We start from the raw sequence: 16,979 nt of genomic DNA on the forward strand, positions 1-16,979 counted from the left end.
TAACTCAAAGATCTCCTGTTACAATATATTCCTGTTCCAGTAATAATAAATAGTGTAAGGGCCAACGGGAAAGTTCCCCTTTGGTCTCTGAAAGTTCACTGAAAAAGGAACTCATAAAAAGCAGATTCACTAAAGAAAAGGCATACAAATTCATGTAACATGTACACATGGGAGTCATTAGAATGAAGACCCAAAGATAAAGGGAAACTTGTTCATTTTTATGCTTAGATTCAACAAACTATGAGCAGCCAGGTAAAAGTATGATTGGACAAAAGAGTTATGATCTAATGCTAATAGACTGAGTAGGGAAACGAGGCAGAGCCTGTCTGTCTGGATTCTTCTTGGGCTCTCTGAGCATGTATTCCTTCCTTCTGGGTGTAGGGTAGGGTCTTCTCTGGAATGAGGGTCTTGTGAACTACAGTTAAACAAAGTAGATCTCATAATTTTTTTTTTTTTGAGACCGAGTCTCATTCTGTCGCCAGGCTGGAGTGCAGTGGTGCAATCTCTTCTCATTGCAACCTCCGCCTCCTGGGTTCAAGCGATTCTCCTGCCTCAGCATCCCAAGTAGCTGGAACTACAGGGGCACATCACCACGCCCAGCTAATTTTTTTTTTTTTTTTTTTTTTTTGTATTTTTAGTAGAGATGGGGCTTCACCATTTTGCCCAGGGTGGTCTCGATCTCCTGACCTCGTGATCCACCCACCTCGGCCTCCAAAGTGCTGGGATTATAGGCGTGAGCCACCGCACCCAGCCTGATCTTATAATTTCTTTACATCTAGTTTTTATACAGAAAAGTAGAGAGAAAATTAGAGTAATATTTTTAGATTTTATGGCTGGCTTTGGGGAAAAGGGATTCTAATTTTTATGGCTATTCCCAAGAAATAATGGGACTGAGAATAAGAGAGCAGGAGATGGTCAGAAAAACTTTTGCTTCTGAGGCCTTCATTTCAGAGTATTGTTTTCTGAGACTCAACAATAGCTTATATTATTGACCAGTTACTATATGCCAGGTATCATTTTTTATACTTTATAGATATTATTTTAAAATGGCAAATTAAGTAAATAACTATCATCCTAAAATACTGGATCCAGAAGGCTTCAAAATGATATATCATGTGTTTTTCTGCTGGTGGCTCAATTTAGAATCTGATGACTGGAGCCCAAAATGCAAAAAGTCAGTTCGTGAAACTCCTGGGCTTATCATTCTATCTTATTAACGAGTTTTTTCAGAGTCTGAAGTCTAGACAAAGAAGCCCTACTGCTAGTCCTCAGTTCCTCATACACATCTTTTAAATTCTTGAACACATTGTTATGCCAGAGATGAAGCAAAAGGTGTTGTTTTTTTTTTTTTTTTTTTTTTTTTTTTTTTTTTTTTTTGGTAACGTAACCATGCTAACTGGTTAAGCATGGCCTGTAGAGGAATGTGGCAGGATTCACCCTGGAATGCATGTTGTTTATGCTAGTTTAACCAGATCTTTCTATCCGTGGTCCTGGACTGCATCTCCTTTCCCATACAGCCCCAATTATCAGGACACATGTGTGTCTTAGGCTGAACGCTGGTTCCTGTGATTTGCTACATGATGGCCTTGAAATGATTATACTTGCTGTGTTTTCCTGGATGGCTCGCATGGCCAGGAGACTGCTATTCCAGAAAAATCACTCTCTACTCTTGCAGACTGAATTCCAAATCTAAGGCTTCTTTTATTAGGTCCACACTAAACCTGTTCTTTCATCTATTGCACTGAAAAATTAGGCGAAAGAAAAATCCTTGCCAACAATTTCACCCTACATTTAAACTCTCTTTCCAAGCAGAGTTTGTGTAGGACTCCAGGCTTGCCCTGGGTAAGTCTTTTATATTTTAGCAATGGAAGCACTTTGGGGCCCACTTTCTGTTTCAGAAGCAACTGCTTTGCTTTGCATATTAACAGTGCTCAGCATAGTTTACCCAATCTCTTTTAGAAGCCACTGGCCTGGGGTTTGATTTGTACCAAGTTCAACTTCTTAAGCGTATTTATAGTTTTGAATGACTGATCTTGAATTTTATGCATTTATTACTCTAATACTTTGAAGTTGGTTTATGTAGTTAAAACTACTATGAACATTGTTTCTCAATTAATGAGGATTAATTGGGTTTGACTTGCTTACACTTTAATTCTCTTTCATATAGAACAAAAGTGAGGTAGTTTCTCTTTGGGTTCTTAGATACCACCTTCTGGGTTCTGTCTCAGTTTTACCTGTTCCTCTTTGGAGCAAACTTACCTTTGGTATCCTATTGACTTCCAGATTGTGTTGTTTTCTCCCTTCAAAAATAAACTTTCAGGAGAATTTACACAAATGGAAATCATTAAGAATGTTTAGTATTACCATATTACCTCTCTTTTCACATACTCTCTTTTACATGGTTAGAAGATGTGTGTTTTTGCATGTTGAAGATATTGATGCTATTTTTCAATGCCAATTGATGCCAATATTTATAACATATATAAATTATAAATATTACAAAACTAGTGGAGGAGCTTTTAGGGGCTGGAAGAATATCTCTGGTGTTCAGAAATCACACAATTTAACCTCTACTTTTAACTCTTAAGCATTATACTGGTGAAATAAAATAGTTTCCTACTAAATCGTTACAAATATTCTCAAATATAAATAGGAAAAAGTCTGGCTTTAAATGCTTCCAAAGTACTAAAGGGACTAAGGCTATTTTGCTTCTCCTTTTGAGTACTTTATAGGTCACTGAAAATCTCTCCTACCAATTTACTGAGTAACTTTCCTGTAATAAGATCTCACCTTGTCTCAATTTTTCCTTCTATGAAATGAAAATACTACTACCTGTTCCTATTTATAGGATAATCAAGGTAAAGAAGCTTTGGGAAAAAGAAATGTTTAATTTTTTAGCTGTAGTTCCCTTCTAGGAGGAGCTTGTAGTTCTTATGTGAAGAAAACAGGGCTTTGCTTTTAGCTTGTACTATAATAACTGATGATACCTGTGTACTAGGCAGGCTTGATGCATTCTAATTTATTTACAGAAACTGTGGGTTCACTGGCCACTCAGCAGTTGGAACACTTGCTCTTGAAATCGAGGATTCTGGTTTTGATAACTTCATAGACAACCTGTTTGTGATGTGTCTTCAGGGTTCAATGAATATTGTGATACAGTTATTGGATCACCAACAAACATAAAATGAAGTAATCAATTATCAGGTACACAACTTAATTGAGGTCATTATTGGAGGAGCAGCATAGTACGAATGGTTCGGTCACAGGGTTGAGATTCACATCCCATATACTCCATTTGCTAGCTATGTGACCTTACACTAGTCACCCAACCACTCTGTGCTCCAGTTTTACTCATATAAACGGAGAATAAGAGCATGCACCTTACATAGTTTCCATGAGAAGTAAGTCAGTATATGAAGTATTAATACTTAGTATATAGTGAGCACAATATAAACATTTGTTAAATACTAATAATTGAAAAAAATGACAACTGACCATGGGTAAAAGAGAGAGAAGTTTAAAGTATGAACCAGAGTGCTAAAGAAACATACTTATAAAATCATATATATTTTTTAAAATCACAACATTATCAACATTTATTGATGCTTGTAATACAGCATAATTCCTGCTTTCTTGAAGTTTGCAAAGAGAGAAAAAATGTATTAGAGACACTTAATCTATAGTTCTGAATGTAATAAAAAGAGCATAAAATGTTTTAAATTTGTTGATAATTCTCATATTACTCTCATCTTTTATCTGAATGAGATATAATATTCAATTTTATATACCTATTATTGTGCCACATAGACTACAAATGCCTGGTAAATTCATAGATGTGCATGGCCACTCATGCAGAAATGAAATATTTAACTACAAAAGTATCTTATATTTGGGAAGTTATTTGCTGACATTTCTTCCTCTGATATTTGGAGAGCATGCACAGTGATTTATGCACAGAAACTTGAAGGAAATGCTCCCATAGTGACTTTTGGAATATTGCTAATACATATTTTAAAAGTGCTTCCTACTATAAAGTTTTTCAAATGTTTGAAAAAAAATTTTATCATGTAAAAGCACATTGGGAAAACTCATCCACTGGAGGAATTTCTTAGTTCATATCATCAAAAACAATCAGAGAATATGGGTGTCCATTTTTTTATAATAAGGCAGCCAAAATGTGATGTGTATTAATTATGGTTATTAATTTAACTTTTGTTAAAGATCAATTATAATGCTTTTCTTGTAGGACAGCCCTTCATTACTTTTAACTAACACTAAACATTTGCATAGTAGAAAACTATTTTGGTTTGATGAGAGCAGTTATTACAGAAAGTTAAGCACTTGTGTTGTATATGAAACAAATCAGAGGTATTCCTCTTTGTAAGAAAACCTGATATATAAAAATTCAGACTGGACGCAGTGGCTCACGCCTATAATCCCAGCACTTTGGGAGGCCGAGGCAGGTGGATCATGAGGTCAAGAGATCGAGACCATCCTGGCCAACATGGTGAAACCCCGTCTCTACTAAAAACACAAAAATTAGCTGGGCGTGGTGGCAGGTGCTTGTAATCCCAGCTACTCCGGAGGCTGACGCAGAAGAATCGCTTGAATCCGGGTGGCAGAGGTTGCAGTGAGCCGAGATCACAGCCACTGCACTCCATCCTGGGCGACAGAGTGAGACTCAGTCTCAAAAAAAAAAAAAAAAAAAAATCAAACTTGCAAGAGATGAAACAGGGGGTGACTTCTTGTCTTTCAAGTGATTTTTTTACTTTCAAAAGGGTTTCTTTAAATAGTGGCTCTCTAATTATATGTCAGCATTAGTTGCAGACCAATCTACTTAACAAAATTTAGTTGTTAAAGAAACCAAAACTTAAAAGTGTGAGATGCCACTGCTAAGTAAAGTCTAAAATTGTGATGTAAGTGAATGGGAAATTTTGACTTATAAAAACATAATTTGTGTATTACATACATGAATTAAAATGAAAAAAATCACTGCATGTGCCTTTAAAATAAAATGTTAGGGACAGGAAGAATGTCAGGATATGATTGAAGAATTTAGAGTTAATGGAGGAAAAGTTATGTGTTGGCATTTATGCCTTCAGCCACAATTAGTATTACAGTGTAAGAAATTTCTGTAAATTTCAATGTCCAGTGGTGTGTATTTTTATATACTTAGAACATGTATGTGTGTTTTGCATGTTGAAAAATTGATGCCGGCCGGGCGCGGTGGCTCACGCCTGTAATCCCAGCACTTTGGGAGGCCGAGGTGGGTGGATCACGAGGTCAGGAGATCGAGACCATCTTGTGAATGGTGAAACCCCGTCTCTACTAAAAACACAAAAAATTAGCTGGGCATGGTGGTGGGCGCCTGTAGTCCCAGCTACTCGGGAGGCCGAGGCAGGAGAATGACGTGAACCCGTGAGGCGGAGCTTGCAGTGAGCCGAGATTGCGCCACTGCACTCCAGCCTGGGCACAGAGCCAGACTCCATCTCAGAAAAAAAGAAATAAAGAAAAAGAAAAAGAAAAATTGATGCCAATGTTTTTGTAAAATTGGTCATTTTGACAGATTGCATGGTGAAAACAATTTCTTACCTGGTTGATAGAGATATTAGATAGAAAAAAGTATTTGGGTGAAGTATCACATAAAAGCAATTTTTCAAACTAATATATATTAGCTAGCCTGGATTATGTGGACATTCAATTGTATAAAAGTTAGAATTAGTTTTATGAAAGCTGTGAAAACTAGAACCCAAGAACATGAATGGAATTAATATTATTAATTAGAGCTGAACCAAACTACATAGCTGAGGGCTTGAACAGTTAAATTCTGTTTTATCAAGTGATAAGTCACTGCATTCCATATGGTTGTAAAACTTTTAATTTTTCTTGTGCTTCATTCCAATGTTAGCATAGAATTCCTCCTACACTCATAAGACCACCCCAACTCTTACAGAAATTTGAATCAGCAGACCTAAACAAGGACAGTAGAGCTGTATATCTGGCAAAAGACACTAGAAATCAGTGTTGTTTTGTGTTTAGTGTAAGTCTTAGTCACAATGTATTCTTTTCAGACATATAGGCTTATGATCATCACAGTTCTGCAACTCCATGTCAGAATATATGGTCTTAAAATATGATTATCAGATTGTTTCCATGCACAACTATAAATATGAAAAATCTAGTTTGGATGCTAAAAATAATATTTCTGGGTGTAGTATTAAGCATAATAATTTTGTCATTGTATTATCTCAGAGAATGGACACATTCTACACGTCAGGACTAAAGGTCATTAATTATTATAGTATCAATTTAATTTTTAGTACTGTTGAATTATTAGAAAAATACTAAGTAAAAAATTTTAAGATTTGATTCTAATCTTTTTCCACAATTGATACCTAACAATCTTTCCAGATAGTTTATAAAACATTCTTAGATTGTTCTCAGTTTGTTTTTCTATGTACTTTTTAGAATGTGATTTGAATACAATTGGATCAGATTCATACTTCATTTATAAAGTAGAATAAATGTAATTTTAAAGTAGAATAAAAAATGAAATTACTGATTTGGTAATCATGATATTATCCAAAGTATTCCACTGAAACATGACTAAAAATGAGAAAACAATTCAAAGCCTCGAAAAGTAGAAATGGTTTGACAGTTTTCTTCTTTTCAAGACTGAAGCCAGAATTATAAATGTGGCTATGTGCACCCAGCTGAACTGCCCTTTTAAAATAGAATTTATTATTATATGACTGCTTTGTGCATACTAGATATTCGTGGTAGATTTTATTTTTGATCCTAATTATTCATTCTTTACTTCCCTGAAATATGATATATATCCCTATGATTACCATGATACTAGCGGTGCCTGTCTATTAGAGAAATGTACTTTCATACTCCATTGTTATCTGGTTTGGCCATATGACTTGCTTTGGTCAATGAAATGTAGGCAGAAGTGATGTATACCATAGCTAAGTAAACAATTGAGGGCCTTTGTGTGCTATGGTTCTTGCTCTTATTTCCCTCTGTCACCAGAATAGCATATTCCAGATGCAGGTTGCTATTCAAGCCTGGATCCTTGAATGAAGAAGGTGCATGAGATAGGAGCAGAATTGCAACCAACACTAGAAGCACAACTTTGTAGTTATTTTGTAATGATCATTACTGCAGCAAAACAACTTCTTAAATTTCTCCATCTATATGAAGAATTTTATTTTAAATATAATTTTCTTTTAGATAGACCTTACTGATAATGATTTCTGTTCCCTGGTGTTTGTTTTCTGTGTATCTTCTTCTACATTTAATAAGACTGATCTGCGTAACTAATAGGATATTGCAGAAAGGAAAGAGTGTAATTTCTAAGGCTCAGTCATAGAAGACATGCACACTTCCATTTTTCCTGTTCTTGCTTCCCTTATTGTGGTGAAGTCACCTGCCATGTCATGAAAATACTCATAACAGGCCTGTGTGAAAATGGACAGACTTCCTTACAATAGCCAGCACCTGCTTGGCAGTCATGAGGGTGAACTCTTTTGGAAGCTCATTCTCAAGCCCGAGGCAACATTGGGCTACAACCTTATGAGAGATTCTTTGCCAGAACCATCTGCTATGCTGCTCCTATCCCACAGAATTCTGATGCACAGAAAATGTGAGATAATAAATTCTTATTGTTTCTTTAAGTCACTAAGTTTCCATGTAATTTGTTACATGGCAATAAATAACTAATAAGATGATGTCTCAAGAGACTTCTACTTCTGCGTATGTGGCAGTATTTTCCAGCAGACCAAGGCCTCAGCCAAGAACAAGCCTAATAGAAGCAGAAGACATCTGTTTAAAGGCATTGGAGAGCTGCTAGGGCAACCAAAACTAGAAATGCCAAGATTCCAGAAAGGGGAAGACAAGTGAGTTAACACTATTCGGCCAGTTTTTCCCTGCAAAAGAAAAACCGGCTTGATTTTGGACCTAGAGCTAATGTCTGAGAACCTGGTATTCTCTAGGTAGAGGAGATAGAGAAACCAGGAAAGCTTTTGGTGTCTTGTAGTAGTGGAAAGACTTGAGGGGTAAGGATCTACTGAGCAGGGAAGACTGATCCTGACCCATCATCAGTTTTTCTTTCAAGACATTTGTCAAATTCTCGAGTTATGTGGGGGCTGGAGGCCAAGTAGTTAGTAGACATCTTCTCCAAAGCATATAGGAGTTATTGACAGTCTGTGATGTGGAAGTGACAAAGATGAGAGGTCAGCATCTGGAAGGGGAGGAGCCCTGGTAGGCTACTGGCAGGCTCTCAGCTGGAATTCCTAGAGGGCTATGCCGGCAGAGCTGGAGAAAATCAAAGGTAGAGAACCATTACCACAACATGAACACAGCTTCAACTCAGCTCAGCTTCTAAATGGATTAAGGTGATTAAGCCTCTATTCTATTAATATTTTCCTTGCTAAGGAAGACAAAATTATCAGAGGCCTCTGCCATTTTTAATACAAAGTGTTTGTTATTCAAGTAAAAATATTACCATACATATTCATAAATTCAGGAGGAAAAGCACACAATGAAAGCAGACTCCAGTTGATCCAGTGATATGGTTTGGCTCTGTGTCCCCATCAAAATCAGTCTTGAGTTGTAATCCCCATGTGTGGGAACAGAGGCCTGGTAAGAGGTGATTGGATTATGGGGATGGATTTCTCCCTTGTTGTTCTTGTGATAGTGAGTAAGTTCTCATGAGATCTGATGGCTTAAAAAGGTAGCACTCCCCGCTCACTCTCTCTTCTGCCACCATAGTGTTAAGCGGTGCCTTGCCTCCCCTTCACCTTCCACCATGATCGTAAGATTCCTGAGGCCTCCCAGCCATGTGGAACTGTGAGTCAACTAATCCTCTTTTCTTTATAAATTACCCACTCAGGTAGTTATTTATAGCAGTGTGAAAATGGACTAATACATTCAGATATTTGAGTTAGATAAAAGAGAGGCATCAGGAAAGAGCTCTGCGGAGAGACCTGGCCTTAGAACTCTGAGAAGATCTTTTTCTTCTTCTTGTAATTTGTAAAACTCTTCTTGTGCCACCCTTTATAAAGTGTACCTCTTTTTCCAGGCAAATTATCATACTACTCAGTTTGATTTTCTCCAGAGCACTAACCTACATTCAAAATCCTCACATTTATATGTTTGTTTATTTTATTATTATTTACATCCACAATTAATATGTGAATACCAAGAAATCAGGAATCCTAATTGTCTTGCTCAGGTGCATATGATTCAAGAACAGATGGACACAAAACAAATACAGTAACAACAACAGCAAGAACAATTACATATCTTAAAAGTAAAAATGCCCCAGTACTAGTTTTTAATTCATTAATTCTCTCCTTAACAGGTTCAAGTCTAAATTTTATCCTATTAGAAAATTTAAAAAATTTAGTGATTATAGTTTTATTTTTAGGATATGTAAATGTTGTTGCTTTATGTCCACCTGTTCTTGATTCATGTGTGCCTGCAAAGATCACGTAAACCTGCACGTGGGGTATTTACATTTTATTTGGAGGAGAAAACAAAAATTAAGTAAACAAATACATAAATGTGAACATTTCAAATGGTAATTAATGCTCTGAAAAACAATCAAACTGTCTAGTGTAATGATCTGTCGAGAGGAAGGAATATACTTTATGTAGCATCACAACAGATGAATTTTACTAAGCAGAAGATGAAAAAATCTTTTCAGAGCCTTAGGTGAGGTCTTTTCCAAAGGGTTTCTCCTGCTTGCCTCTCTCCTCAGGCCTGGTTTGCTGCTGTTAGAAGGGTCAGCTTACTTTTCTCCAGTGGGGATGTACTTCAAGGAGTCTATCTTGTCCATAATCCAATCCCCCATTCTTCTCAGAGCTATGAAAAGGAAAATAAACCAACCATTTTCAAATGAGGAAATATTCTGCAGAAAGTCTGCCCATAAGACTGATCACCCTCTATGCGGAGAAATTCATCAACTGACAGAAGGGATGGTCTTCATGGCAGAATGGGAAAAACTTGCATAATCAAAAATCCCAATAAAGAACTTTTACTCCTTTCCCCCCAAATAAAAGGCAAATTCAAGCCTAAACTACTAGGGCAACATTTTTGAGAGTGCTTTCCTCATGCATAGGGACTGAGGTACAGTACTAGCTAAAAATGTAGATTCCTGGTCCCCACCCAAGACCTAATGGCTCTAGGGATGGAAACTAGGAATCTGTGTTTTTGGCAGTCAGCCAAAGTGAATCTTATGCAAGTGTAAGTTTAATAACCTCTATCAAATGGCAACTCTTCTTCTTTCAAGGAGTCTATTTTTTAAATTTGTTTTTGATGAACCAGATTTTATGTGGTCTAGATTACAAAGTTTGAGAAATAAAATGGTTAAGATTAACACAAAAAATGCAGAAGTTTAACTTGCAAAGGATTATAAAATAGCGGGCCATTCCATTTCTCACTAGAGCTTTAAAATACTATGTTTTAGAAAAGGAAACCACAAGTAATAAAAGTAAAGAGATTATTTATATAGCACTGCCTTCTGATGAATGCATGATACTTATTACTTCTCTTGTAGAATATTTTCATAGCATGTTCAAGTTTCACTTCGAGATGACAGATGAGAGTGTTAGAAGTTCCAACCATTAAATCTAGTTCTCAATCAACTATCAGTAATGTAAAACAGAAGATTCATGTTTTTTCCTTAGTGAGATTTGTATTTATTTTTTGTTTCAGTTTACTGATAAATTACTATATGGAGGTACATATAAATTACTATATGAGGTAAACCACAATGAATAAAGCCAGGTTTATCAGTGCTCTGAAAGAGTTTACATTCTTATGGAGAGACAGACAATCAATAAAATCGCAAATAAAAATACAGTTATAAATTGACTGCATCTATAGTGAATTTTCTAAATTTTTTATGAACTCCATCTGACAAAAACAAATCTAAAACAATCAAGACCTTCTGTTACAATAGCAAATGACTATAAGGATTGTCAGCTTCATATTTTGTTTTGACTTAGTTTAATATTTATCTCCTAAAAGTGTCATGTTTCTCTCTCTGTCACATAATTTATCTGTAGGAACATCTGTTGTGTGTGTGTATAATGTCTATGGAAAGATTAATGTGACAAAGGTTTGGAAATAGCTAAAAACAGCAACGAGCCTGTAGGGCATAATGACCTAGTGATTTGGTTAGAAATGGTTATATGTATTCCTCAAGGATCTCATGGATTGGGGATGTTATCATATTGGAGAGTATATATCAGTAGTTTTTTTCTGTTCCAGGTATTGACAAGATCCTATCAACTTTTCCAAATAGGGAATTTCCCCAGTCAATTTTACCAGGTCTTCTGAAAACAAGGTGATAAAATTCTTTTATGGGTAACAAGGCCATTGTTTGTGTCTGAGGGACTGAGACAAGCAGACAAGAGAAAGCTTACAGCCTTCTAGAAACTTCAGTGACAAATCTATGGAATTTCAGCTTAGGCAGACACATTAACTCATTTAAATTTTGTCCACTCAATGATTTGTATTTTTAAAAATTTCACTGGGTAAGGTGGCTCATGCCTGTAATCCTCACACTTTAGGAGGCCAAGGTGGTAGGATCACTTGAGCCCAGGAGTTCGAGACCAGTCTGGGCAACATAGCAAAACATTGTCTCTATTTTTTAAAATATTATCCATTTGTTTATCGAATGTGAAACTTGGGGGGCTTGGGCTTGTTTATGTCTTCTTTCTTTCCTTAATGACAAACCTCCTAACCAAAGGAAGTAGATGCACCATGCGTGATTAAGAATTAATAAGCATGCTGTGGTGATGATCTACCTCAGAACAAATCACCTCACGACCATCCTGACCCCATTTCACATCCACCCACAGCGTTTACCGTGAGATGCACTGTTTCACTTAACTTGCTCAGCACACAAGCCCCACATGTCAAGTTATGGATATCCAGGAAAAGCACTAGGAGGGTGTCTGATATTTCTGTGTCAGCTGAGACAAAAGCATTTGACACTTCCCGTCAGCTGGCATTGACTAAGGTATTCTAGGCTGCCTTAAATAATGTGATGTGAAGGCAACAGTAGAAGCTGGGGGTGGGTTAGTGGGGAGAAGTAGAGTTTTACAAATCCACAATTAAAAAAGAATTTGAGCCTGTCAAAATACCTTTCAAACTTTCTCATATCCTACTTCCCAAGTTATAATCCCAGAGGAAAATCAGCTGAAGAGAAAATGTTCTGCTGCCCCTTGTTCGTAGTGGGGTGCAGGTAATCAGGACTTGGCAATTTGTATCTCTCCCTCTGACGTACAGTGCAGCATTTGTATAATTTATCTCTTCATACATATTTCATTATTATTAATCATCATAAATAAGTAAATCACATCTTTTAATGACATAGGGGTTGAAGAGATAGACTGTCAGGGTGTGACAGTGCTGCATAGTCATCATTAGGGGGATTTATTATTTTTGAAAAAAGCAAGTTAAAAGACTCAGCTCAGTAGTCAAAACTGCAATTTGGGTTTTATTGCACAAAAACCTAAAGTGGAAACACTTCTTCTGAAACTGTTTAACATACATGTAATTCAAACAACCTTCTTTACAAGGCCTTCAGTGCATTCACGCTAATACAACAAAGTTCTCTGCCCAAGTTATTCTTTTCAAACTTCATAGTTCAAGCGCAACATGAATACCTTGGCCATAGGAACTCACTGAAGCAGCAAACACTGAGCTCAGTATCTCTCCTTCAAAAAACAGAATTCTGGGGAAGCCTCATTTTGCTCCCTTCAGAGGCAATTAATGGTTTTGGATATACCTGGAGATTATTCATTCTAGGAGACATCTCAAAGCTGCAGGTCACATTTCACTTTGGTCTGGTAAGAATCCAAATAAAAGAGAAATTTAAAAATGTAGGCAATTTTTATTTTAATATTTTTGCCTGCAAACTGTTCTTGCTTCCTTTGGCAAAGAAATAAAAATTTCCATTCTAGGGAGCTTCAATGTATCACATGAATATTACATTTTTACCTCAATTTAACCATTTCAAACAGGAGGGGGGAAAAAAAAAGCTTAAAGAAGAGCCAGTGCCGGGTAGGGTGGTTTGGTTCTCCAGAGCTTACCTGGAGAGATGGCCACCGTGGAAAGAGGGTCAGCACACATCAAGGAACTGCCTCTTTTAAAGGCTGCTGTATGATCACTGACTCATAATCCCACAGGCTCAGCATGATCTCAGGTGCTTTTGATTTCTGGTTTGGGTCATCATTGAAAAATGGACAGAATATATCATGAGGTTTGTAAGGTGACTTCAAACTCTTATAAAAAATGGCCCTCTCACTTAAAATTTAAATATATATTCCTTACTGCACTGTATAATACGGTTTACTCTAAATCAATGCTCTCAACCCTAGCGAACATTAGAATCCCTAAGGGAGCTTTAAAAACAGTAGGAATGCCCAGTCTCACCCAGTATCTGATTTTAATTGATCAGAGGTGCGGCTCAGAAATTTTTTAAAAGTTTTCCAGATGATTCTATTGTGCAGCCAGGATTGAGAACAACTGCTCTAAATGCTTAGAATACGGATGGAAATTATCTTGATTACTTTTCTAAGCATGCTTCATGTTTTAGTTTATGAGATGGAGGAAGGACATTTATCATTGATATGTCATATCGCAGGATCTTGAAGCTTAGTCTGAAAAGTTTTGAGAAAATGATTTGTTTCCATATTCTTTTTCTTTATCTTTTAGCATTTGTTTTATTTCCGGTTTTTCTAAAAGACACACACATGTAAAAACAAAAATATACAAAAAAATTCTGAAGTCATCTTTGAAACCTTTTTTTTTTTTAAAAAAAAAAAAAGTTATTACTGGAAATATATTATCCATGACAGTGCTTCATACTTCTTTTGGGATAACTTAAAATTTTATTTTTTTTTACTCCTTCCTTTTTTTCTTCCTTCCTTCACCAAACAAACATACGTAAAGCATCAAATGATTCATCAAGAGATTGAAAAACAAATTCTTATCACATGACAAAGTAGATGGAGATTCACACTTTTTAAAATCAGTACCACACACAATATCAATATTCCTCTCTAGAGTAGAGTAAGGAATTGAAGTAAATATCAAAACAAAACAAATATGTATATACAAAGTAATGCTACTGATTATAATGACCATGGGTACTTTTTTGCCTGAATTATTTGGTAATTTAATATATTTTTTGAGCAAGTTAAATGACCATAAATAATATTAGGAGCCAAAACAAAAGGAAGGGTGCAGTAGTGTGTGGTTTGTATTAAAAGAAAAAAAATGAACTTTCCATAATTGTAGAGAAGAAAAGTCTTTTGGAAATCATTATGTCCATTTGCCTTCAATTTATAAATAAGAAAATTTAGGCTAAGAAAACTATCAGTTTTTCTCTTGTCATTTCTTTGGTTATATAAAGAGCAAAAGCAACTGACTTCTCTCACAGACAAAAGTACAGTTTAAAAGTTAGAAAAGTGTTTACAAGTAAGTGAGTTTTAAAAATTGAGTCCAAATTAAAGGATATCCAAATAGCTCTTTTACTAAATTTTGTGTATCTGATGGATTTTATACTGAAGAAGGAAAAGTGAATATAGATATTTGAGGATGTTGATATCAACAAAATTAAAAGTATTTGAAAATCTCTTGCAAAGCATGATGTATGAATGTGTTACCATGTAATTATCTAGAGCTCTGCACCTTGCAACAGAGTGAAAGTAAGTGCCTGTGATTAGGTCCCATTATACGTAATGAACCTATTACGACACATCTGATCTCAAAATGGATTTACACTAATAAATACTTTTATCAAAAAAAGTATACTAAAAGTAAATATTTGATTTAAAAACTATACTGGTAAAACATATTTAATCACAAATATGTTAAATAATAGATTCTTTCTTCTAATAAACACTAAAATAGAAATGAGAGATGCCCGTTACATGCTGATTTTTTTTGTTTCATTAATACTAAATGTTCAAGGTACTATATTTCACCCTCTAATTGAGCAATTTAATGTTCAGATAATAGAAGCTCCAAATATATTGTTACCATAGTGAACATTATTTAAAATATCTTAAACACCATGCATGTCCAGGCAGAGGCTTTTATTCAACACCATGAATAAAAGATGTACTCATATTTGCCAGTGAGATTTGGGAAAGAAGATTAAAACTGCTGAGAGACATTGTTTCTTACTGCTCTAGAATATAACTAGAAATACCTGCACGATTTTAATGTAGACCAGGGAAATGGTCTTCATCTTGGAGGGCTAAATAAGATGTCAAAATTAGACTGAAAGTTTCTCCAGTCTCTGAGACACAAATTCCTGAAATACTCCAGGAAATTCCGGAATTAGCTGGCATTCAGCACCTAGCTAATCATGAACTATTTACATGCATTCATGTGATAATCTGGATGGGGACACAGGACTGGAGTCCTTTTAGAGTTCTTTGTATTAAGGTAGAAATTGGTCAGATTCTTGGTTCATTTTGATTTACAGTAGAACCTTGGACCCACTATGGAATACTCCCAGCAGTCGAAGGAAAGGCTGGAATGAGACTGGCTTCTGGGAAGAATTACAGCAAAGCCATCAAGAAACTGCACTTTGGGGTCCTATACAACTGAATACTAGTTTGAACTCTAGTTTCATTACTAATAATCTTTAAGATATTGCCGAAATTATTTAATCTAAGCCTTAATTTTCTTATCTGTTAAACAGTAACATCTATTTTGAAAGGTTATTTTGAGGATAAAAAGAGATTATCTATGTAAAGAGTTTAATACAATGCCAGCACATAGTAAATGCACAAAACTTTTACTCATTCAGTAAGTACTTCTATGAATCAGTGGAGTGGACTCCATAATTTTTGGGGTCCAGTGGAAAATAAAAATGTGGGCTTTCTTGTTCAAAAGGCAGGAAAAATTGTTATAAAGGTATTAAAATATAAAGCTTTTTCTTTCTTCAGCAATCTCTTTGATGTATCATGGGTTTTTAAAAACATTTTTTATTTTTTAAAAAATATAATTTTAAATTATTAATATCACTTTTACCAATTATTTTTATATTGTGGCATGCCAGTTTTGAATGAAAATATAAGTGCATTTAACATGTATCCAGATTCACCCAAATGATGCAATTTGTATTTTAGTTTGTATAAACATCTATTTCATTCCTATAAAACAGTAAAACACTGCATAAAACTAACTCAATTGGTTCATTTTCACTTCTTAATGTGTGCACATTCTACCAATACTCATTATGTTTGTCTTGAGTAAGGAAGAACTGAAAGGAACGGGAACTGTGGGTTGCCCTATCTGCCATTCCCTTGTATGTCATCATTTTCTATGTCTGTGGTGAGCTAGTGAAGTAGTAGAAAGAAAGAATATAAAAGGGTGACTCGGTCATTATTGTTTCTTAGCACACCATTGCCTTCTAATTGGTTGGTTAGAACACTAACACCTTGTGCTTTTGAAGCAAGTTCCAGTTTGAATAGAAAGCCTGGACTCTTGGGTCTGTCAGTACCTCACTTATGCAGACATGAATGTAATACACTTACCTTGTACTTGCTTTGAGTCTTGTTGCATGCCCACACTTGTGGACCCATTGGAATTCTGCACTGATGGGGCACTGTGAATGCAACATGAAAATGATGCAGCAAAGAAGAGAGGACATATATTTTGAGTGTATTTCCTCTGCTCACATGCATATTTCAGTGTCCCATTGGACTTCACATACAAAACACAAGTTCAAAGATAAAATTATGTATCTCCAGATGGCAACAGCAGATTAATTAATTAATTAAGCCAAGCAGAGACCTCAGTATAATTGCATAGGTTATGCACCCATGAAGCCAGCCCTTTGTGTTAGGCAATGCTTTATATGTTGAGAAACAGAGTTGAAGAGTAATGTCTGTACCATTGCATCACAGAGCTTACAAGTATATGAATAGATAAGTAAAGAAACT

The sequence above is a fragment of the Pan troglodytes genome, chromosome 6 (assembly GCF_028858775.2).
Source record: "Pan troglodytes isolate AG18354 chromosome 6, NHGRI_mPanTro3-v2.0_pri, whole genome shotgun sequence".
Taxonomy (NCBI): domain Eukaryota; kingdom Metazoa; phylum Chordata; class Mammalia; order Primates; family Hominidae; genus Pan; species Pan troglodytes.